This window comes from Onychostruthus taczanowskii, unplaced genomic scaffold (genome assembly GCF_017590055.1).
Source record: "Onychostruthus taczanowskii isolate IOZ18803 unplaced genomic scaffold, ASM1759005v1 scaffold52, whole genome shotgun sequence".
NCBI classification, from domain to species: domain Eukaryota; kingdom Metazoa; phylum Chordata; class Aves; order Passeriformes; family Passeridae; genus Onychostruthus; species Onychostruthus taczanowskii.
Genome location: NW_024502791.1, coordinates 7,630,443 through 7,639,194, shown reverse-complemented (window position 1 = coordinate 7,639,194; position 8,752 = coordinate 7,630,443).

Sequence of the window (8,752 nt, the reverse complement as noted above, 5' to 3'; positions counted from 1 at the left end):
GTGCAGTGTTTTGTGGCCCAGCTCTCATTAAATCATAGAATCACAGGCCAGCCTGGGTTGGAAGGGATCTTAAGACCATCTTGTTCCAATCCCCCTGTCATGGGCAGGGACACCTTCCACTAGACCAAGTTACTCAGACCCCCATCCAGTCCAGCCGTGAGCACTTTCAGGTATGGGGCATCCACAGCTTCTCTAATGCCTCAACAACCTCACAGTAAAGGATTTTTTCCAAATATCTAATCTAAACCTGCCCTCTTTCAGTTTGACGCCATCCCCCCTTGTCATGTCACTACATGCCCTTGTGAATAGTCTTTCACAGGTCTCTGGAAATGCCTTGCCTACAGTTTTTAATAATAAAACTAGAGTAGATTTCCAACATAGCCAGCCTGGTGTCAGATGAACGTTCATGTGATAGGTGGACAACTTTTGAAAGGATTCAAGGTGTGAAACACCAACTGCTGAATTTGGTGCCCCTGATCTGGGTAAGTGATACAATTCTGGCTGTCTTCAGAAGCTCTGGTCAACAGAAAAGGGGAATTCTGGGTGTGGGTAAGTGTAAAAACAGAATGGAAATGTGTTGAAGCAAAATACGACATCTGCAGTCACTAAAGCATCTGCACACATCACTGGAGGCAGGATTTGACCATTAACCATCCTGTTTCCAGTGTTGTGTCTAGAGGCAATATTAGAAAACATCTTTCTTTATTAGGATTATTTCATCAGACTCTTCACCAACAGGAACAGGCTTAAACAAAGTAAAAGGTGCTCATAAAGGACCATCTAGTGTCCTGAAGGGTACCAAGGTTTCTTGTTTCCCAGGGTAGAAATCCTTCAGGCTTTTGGCTGTATTGAGCACCTTTGACTTGTCCAAGTACTGGCTCTTAGGACCAGTGTCAGCAGAAAGGGAGGAATGGGAAGGAGAAGGGAAAGCATCAAGGGTGAAAGGGAAAAGCTGAGCAAGATTAGGGGAGGCAGGAGAGAGGAGAGCAAAATACAAAATAAAACCATGGAACCCACTAATCATTTGCATAATGTGGTCTCATTTGTCACAGTTGTCTTTGATGTCCTGCTGGTGGGTCCCTCTGGACAGGGACTGCATCATCTCTGTGTCCCAGTGTGTGCTGTTCCATTCTGAAAAGGATTAATAAAATTGGTTATATAATATATATATATATATATATAATATCTCAGTGTTTCAAAATTACCATCCACAACATGTGGATGTATTTCTCACAGGAATGTTGAAGATGAAGCTTGCCAGTGTTGGAGGGGAAATATAGAGTACAGTGTTACTGTTACTCCCTCAGTTGTTGCTCCAAGGTCTCTCATGCAAAGTTTTATTGAAGTAATTCAGATCCCATAATTTCTAAACATTCACACTTTTCCATTCTTTGCATGACAGATAGCTACACCTCAGTGTGACCACAATGGACTGATTGCTGTGTCTGCAGCACCTCTGCAAGAACCTGTAAAAGATTTTGGTGAGAACAGCTTAGTAGTGCAAGAGCAACCTCAAGCTACAGATTGAGAATTGCTGTTTTCCTGTACTGTACTATATGATACTGAAATAAAATTCTCTTGAAATGAAAAAGGGCCAAGCTTATCCGAGCCTACTTCTCAATGCCTGAGTGAAGGTTCAGTTGAGCCCATGGCACTGGCCACCAATTCTAAAACATATTGAAATCCTCTGAACATGACATTATGCAATGTGGGCTGTGGTGGTAAGTATTTAATCACTGTCTTCCTGACAGCTCACCTTTTACAGCAGTTTGGCTTAATTTTCTGCTAATGATGATATGGGAATCACCCAGAGCATACATGTAGCTTGCCTCTCTGCTGACAGAAAATGGTTGGAGGGAAGCAAGTGATACATGAGCAGCTATATACTACATTTAGCAACATTTTGAAGGCAGTGTAGGTATTATCTCTTTCACTGAAATAGGTACTACAAATGAGGTTAATCAAGGTCACTGTGCTACAGAAGAAATAAATCTCTTTTCTAGTCTGTGCAGTAGGTTCTTATTAGAAAACAAAGGATATGTTGATTTGGTACAGTCTGTCCTCCAGAGCCTGTAAATGGTACAACAACAATTTATATCCCTTGAGGATCTGGCCCACATGTTTTATGTAACTTCCACTTTTTTCTTTTTCTCTAAAGCACCTGCATCCAGCCTGTGATAATTAACAGGAAAGTGAGTAACAAGGATTATAGACTATATGGTGAACTGCTTCCCAAAACAATGAGTTGGTTCTGATTTCAGTAACATTTTTACTGTGCCAATGAATCTTGAAAAAAGGTACATGGTGTGCCCAAGACTGAATTGTTTCAAGAGCTGTATTTAAGAAAAGAGAGGAAAAAGGAAAATTCAATTAAATGAAACAATAAACCCAGAGAAGTTCTGTGTGAAGAAAATCTGCAGTGTTTATCACTAGCTCCACATCCCCGGCAAGTCAACATTTCAGAAAGGACTTTCACAATTCTGTTCAGCTTACTTGAGAGAGAGCATTGATGCCTACACTAGAATGAGCACAAATCATGCACGAGTAAGTTGTTTACACTGTCAGTCATTAGGCAGACATTTGGAGTGCTGAAGAACATTGGTATAAAGTGTCTGTCTGTGGTACTCAGCCCTAAACATCTCTATCAGCACACCTTGCATCCTGGTACTCACAACTGGACCCGGTATTCCCCTGGGGCCCAGCCAGTGCTGGAGAGCCTGCAGGGATGAGCTCACGGGCCTCATGCACACTATATGCTCCTGTTTGTCCAGGTACAACATTTGCTTCTGTCATACCGATCTTCATGGACAACTCTTTCCTGGCTGAGCCTTCATAAAGTAGCACCTTTATTCTACACCTTGAGGGAAGTCAGTCCATTGTTTCTGCTGTTATTCACAAAAGAGATGGGTGAAATGGGCTCAAGAAGTTTCAGGGCAGGAGTAAAGTCCTGTTCCTTCATCACTGTGAGTACAATATAATTCCCAAATTAATACAAATCACAGTATTAGCACAAGAGCTTTTGGTTTGATAATTTCTTTCAAGAACTGGATGCCAGTTTTGACCAACCAAGGAGACATCACATCTTGACAGAGTTTTTCATGTGTAAACTCCCACATTTGGGAAAACAAAAGAAATTACTTTTGAGGTCAGGGAAGAAGTGCAACAAAGGCATGAAACAACTCAGTGAAAAGTGGGAGTTTTTTATTCTCTTTTGATACTCTTAAAACATGTCTCAGATGCCTCAGAAATTTGGTCAGTTCATGAGTGCAGTAACCTGTGACTCATGAAATAAGCTGCTTTAAATATGCCAGGTTTTTATAGAAAATGCATTGACCAACTGTCCACAGTCCATTAGCAATGAACAATCTGTGCTTGGCTTTTTATGAGCAGCTCCTTTTGACCTCTCATAGTTTTTGTTTCCTTTCAGTGTGGCATGCAAGAAGAGAGGTGTGCAATGGAGTGACACCACAGCTTCCTACGCAAACAGACAATTGCTAATGAAAAATTTGCAGTTAGATATGCCTAATTTGATGGACTGAACTTGCTATTTTTCAAACTATATTAAACTAAAGTACATTGACAGTGATGAGTTGTTCTCTCTTGCTAGCACAAATGTATCAGAATGTTCAGTTTTGTGAATACATTAAGCACTGTGGATGCACTTTGCATGAAAGCCTTGTGTTTTAACTGGATATTTTGTGTCTGCATTGATGTTTGCATCAGTCCAGAGTAATTTTGCCCTTATAGCCCAGATCCAGCTTTGTTCTGAGCAAAGTAAACAGCTTTGTTTACTCTGATAGGAACTGAATTTGATCTAAGATCAAAAAGTAAAATTTGATTTTGTTAGTCTGTCGTCTTCCTTCCTACCATGTTTCCCTTTGCCTTAGAGGTGGCAATTTGAAGCTGTCAAAGCATCTTGCTAGCTACAGCAACGACTAAATGGAAAGCATTTAATTTTGGAAAAACTGCAAGAGTGTTCTTGCATTATTTCTCTATCACCTTTGCTTTTCTCCTATAATTTGAATTAGAATTACTACAAATGACAGTATGTAGCTTTTATCAGTTGTGGACCAACAGGAATTTTAGACTTTGGACTAACATTCTTGATGATATTGTATCTAAACAACTTTGCAGGTGCTGATGTGCGAGCACATGGTCACTGTAAAATGAACTGGGACCACTTGCTTAGTAAAACTGAAGTGAGAAACACATGTGACCTGGATGCAAAGCCATGTTTCAGAAGATCAATACCTTACCTTCATTGTTGGGGCAAGGTGGATTTTTTTGTAAAGGGCAAGGTGTAAGGGTTGCAGAATGTTGTGCACCTGAGTAGTTGCCTCTCCTCTGCCTTTATAGTATATGGTTTTGATTTTTATCCTTCAAAGTAACACTTTATGCTATCCTGATTTAACCTGCCAGTTTGTACACTCATCTTCCTAAAAAAACATTCAGCTTCTAAGCTTTCTCCTAAACTTTGCAAAACCACTTTGGTTTCCTGCTGCTTCAGGAAACTGACAGCATCTTTGCACAGCTCCAGATGTCCTCAGATCTGAGGCTGGCCCCTGTGCACTGGGCACTGTCCCCTTGGCAATGCTGAGCACTCTTTGACTTGGGAAACAGCGACCAGCCTGTGGCAACCTGGGAGTCCAATGGAGCTGTGTGGAGGTGACAGCTGTGTTAGGTCTGAAAAATAAAAGCAGGGAGCAAATGGGACAGGAGGTTACAGAGAGGTGTGGATTAGTTGTCCAAGGCATTGGTCCCAGGCTCGGAGCAGTGGGATACAAAGCCCTCTGTGCTCCGGGAGGTCACTGGGCGGTGGCTGGCAGTGGAACCAGCTGCGGGAGGTGGGTGCTCTGCAGGAATCAGCCTCCCCTCGCTTCCTCCCCTCACAGACAGGTCCTGAGCGTGGTGCAGCTGGTGGGGAGTCTCTGTGCTCTGCACTTGCTGCCTTTACCTCCACTGCTGCTGGGCAACAGGGAATTCATCCGGCCAGCCACTCATCTGCCCTTTCTCATTCCTGCAGAGGACGAGCCAGCTAAGCCCAGACTGCTGATGTTCGAGCTGGGGCTTGGTGCTGGTACGTGCCCTTGGTGGCCCGGATGGAGCTGGACAGGAGGTGCGTGCCTGCAGAGGAGGAATGTCTCCCTCCGTGTCACACAGCTCGGGGCCCCCCAGGAGAGCGGACACGAGGATCTCATGAAAGCCTCTTGCAGACAGGGATGTGTCCCAGCTCGGGCAGAGCCCCTGTGGCATGGGCTGAAGCTCGCAGCTGGGGAGCTGGGTAGCCAGGGAGCCGGGGAGCCCGGGAGACAGGGAGCCGGGGGGGCAGGGAACCAGGGAGCCGGGGGGCCAGGGAGCCAGCATCCCAGTGCCAGCACTTTCATCTGAGAAAAGGCGGATGGCACGCATGCAGAAGAGTTAGTCATGTGGGAAGAAGGCTGCTCAGGGGATTAAAAGGACTATTTTGCCAGCCCCCGTTCAATGCACGAGGAAGAGGAGAGGATGGGGGATTGTCCCCCAGCGATGCCCGGGGGCAGCTGAGGCAGCACGGCTCCTCGCCAGGCGCTGCTGCAGGGACACGTGTGGAGGGGCTGAAGCCACCCCTGGGCTGTTTGCTGCCTCCACAAAGCCACTTTACAGGAGACCTCAGAGCAGGGATTTGCCAGGTATTTCACTGAAGCCAGCTGCTCTTTGGCAAAGGGCAGAGGAGTGGCCGAGTGGGGTGGCCGCGGCCTTGTGCAGGAGGTGAGGTGGCCCTGCCAGTGCACCTCGGTGTCCCTGGGGATGCTCCAGGACAGGCAGTCCCAGCACCGTGCAGCCACAGCCTTTCAGAGCCCTTCTTCACAAAGTGGCCACGGAGTAACACTTCTGTCCGTCTTTTATGCACTAGGCAGAATGACAAAGTGTAGCAGAGAGCTTAAACAGTGCTCCTGTGTGGAAAAATTGTCCTGATAATGGTATTTAAAGCTATTTTAAGGGTGTGTGGTGCCCAATACACAAGACAGAGGGTTTTTATTGAGGCATGTCCTAACTGCAATTCTCTGTTTTTGCAGTCCTAGTTTCATAGCACAGCTCAGCCAACAACATGAGTGGTGAGGCAGAAAACTGCTCTAGCAGAGTCAGAGTACAGATGAACATCGGTGGGCAGCTCTTTCAGCAGATGTCAGACAGCTCGTACCCTGGGGACAGGACTGGGAGTATCAGGTAGGAGCTGGGAGCCACAGCTCCCACTGCAGGCGGGAGGGGCAGGGGGGAGAACTGGCACACGGGAGGAGAAGGAGCCTGTGGCAGCATGTCAGGTTACAGGCAGCCTTTGTGCTGTGGCAGTGGCAAACTGACACAGCCCTTTGCTCCTGCCAAGCAGGCTGGCTGCCATCGCACACAGCAGTGGATTTCACAGAGACAGTTTAAACCTCCAGCTGCTCTTCTGTCACGCAAACCCATGGCTGCTGCCTTGCTTCCCTTGGAGGTTTGAATTTCCTGAAAAGGCTCGAGGTACTTCCCTTTCTCAGCTGTTTACTTTTCCTTTTTTGCTGTGTCTTCATGCTCTCATCAGCTTTCCAGACCAGCATGAATGTCCACCACAAGAAATGCTCCTCATCCAAGTGTGGATGGCCATCACCATCTCTGGCTATATAAATCACTCACAGCTAAGAGCCTGGCCACTGCAGAAAGCCTGTTGTGATAGTAAGGCTGACACAGTCAATTCTCTATCACCCCAGAGGTGGTTGGGCATTGGAACAGGTTCTCCAGGGAAATAATCACAGTACCAACCCTGTCAGAGTTCAAGAAGGACTCAGATAACACTCTCAGGCACATGATGTGAGCCTTGGAGCTGTCCTGTGCGGGGCCAGAAGCTGAACTTTGGTGATCCTTTGAATCCTTTTCAACACAGGATATTCTAGGATTTATGATTCTACAAATCTAGTGTCTCTCATATGTCTTCTCAATGGGAGCAAACCCATCCCTGAAGCTTTGATGTTCTTGAGGCTCAGTGGCTCCTCACTGTTCCCACACAGTTTTTCAAAATGTAGCTGTGTGCTAATTCATCTCACAGCTCATTTTTTCTCTTGTGTAAAGGCACTGGCAAGAAAGGTGGAGGGCAATTATTTTATTATTCCTCATATATGATACCAAGGTATGCATTTAGGTATGCAGTAGAAAAGAACTTAGAAATAGGGCTGAGAATTTGCAGCATAATTCAGCGTGACTCTGCCTGCTCCATTTCCAGCTCACTACAGTGCTTGCACACACATTTAAATGCAGGTGCAGAGGCAAACCCTACACAACATGAGGTGACACCCTTCTCTGCCCTGCTGGCATCCCCTAGAAGTATCCTGTTTTCTGGGGGCTCCTGGGTTGTGCGTGTAACCCTTGGGGTTCCAGGCTGTGCATGGACAGGTGGCTGCAGCAGGTGGGAGTGAGGAGCAGAGGTGACTCCACCATAGCAGGGAGGTGACAGCTACCAGGGCTGCCTCTGGACAAGCAGAGCACTGTAAAGGAGGAAAAATAACACCTGCACGTAAAAAGGGAGTTTTGAATCAGCCAGCCCTGTTTCAGTACCCTAAAAATACCCAGTTCAGTGATTGTGCAATTAACTTGCCAGCACAGAAGAGAAAATAGGAGAGTTGAAGTGAAGGGTCAACACAGTTCCTGTTCTCTACTGAAGAAGAAGAAATCAAGGTAATAAAAGGCATAATTCTCTGCTCTGACAGGCGACAGCTGAAACAACAGCACAAAAACCTTTTATCATTTCACCATGTGACAGTCTCACTGGCAAACTGAGAAGTGATGAGCAAGAGAGGAATCACAAAAGGCACATAATTACTTAGAAAACAGGCTTTGTGGTTCTCAGTCAAGAATAGGGGCATTTTAATACCTCTCCTGGGCTTTACTGTATCCCATATCATCTGGATGTGGGAAGAGAATATCCATCTATTAACAGGTTTTTGGGCATTGCCAAGCACTGCCAAGGGAGTCCTTCAAAGGATTACAATTCCAAATGATCATAAAATTTTGAAAAATGGACTGAAATCAGTGTGATGCGCTTCAGCCCAGACAAATTGACAATGCAGTAATTGGTGCCACCCTAGAGCCAGATGTACAGAGACAAAAAAGGGAATGGCTGAGCAAGTAGCACTACCAGAAAGGTCTCAGCTGGAATATGAGTCGATGTTGGCTGATGTCACTCGAAAGAAGGTGTGTATCAGAGAGGCACTGCATGTAAAGTGTTCCAGGGATTGGATTCCTGGTCACTGATTACAGTTTCAGTTGTTTGCAGATGTGGACACCAGCACTAAGGAAGCACAAAACTTGGCAAGTCTGGATGACATCAAGAAGAGCAACATGAAATTTAGGGAACATGACCTCTGGGGAAGGGTTGAGTGAATGTTGTTAACTTTCACTCACGAAAACTGGCTATCACAAAAATGTGGCTACCACAAGATATTGAAGCCAGCTGTTTCCTCGAGGTCCCTGGTTTCGGGCTGTGCTTGCCAGATGCTTGTTGCTGGTGGCCCTGCTGGGGCTGTGCTGGATTCCCAAGGGCTCCTGAGGGCTGGACCTCCTCTCCAGGGTTTGGCAATGAAGAGCCAATTCCTGCTGCTCCCATGGAGGCAGACTCGTGGTGGTTTCAGTGAAACTCTGCTGGGAACGGGAAACCAAGCCTGTGGATGTGGCTTCAGAGCTGCATCTCAAAACAAACCCTGACAAGACCAAAACCAAAACCATCCAAGTGATTCTGAGCAGAAAT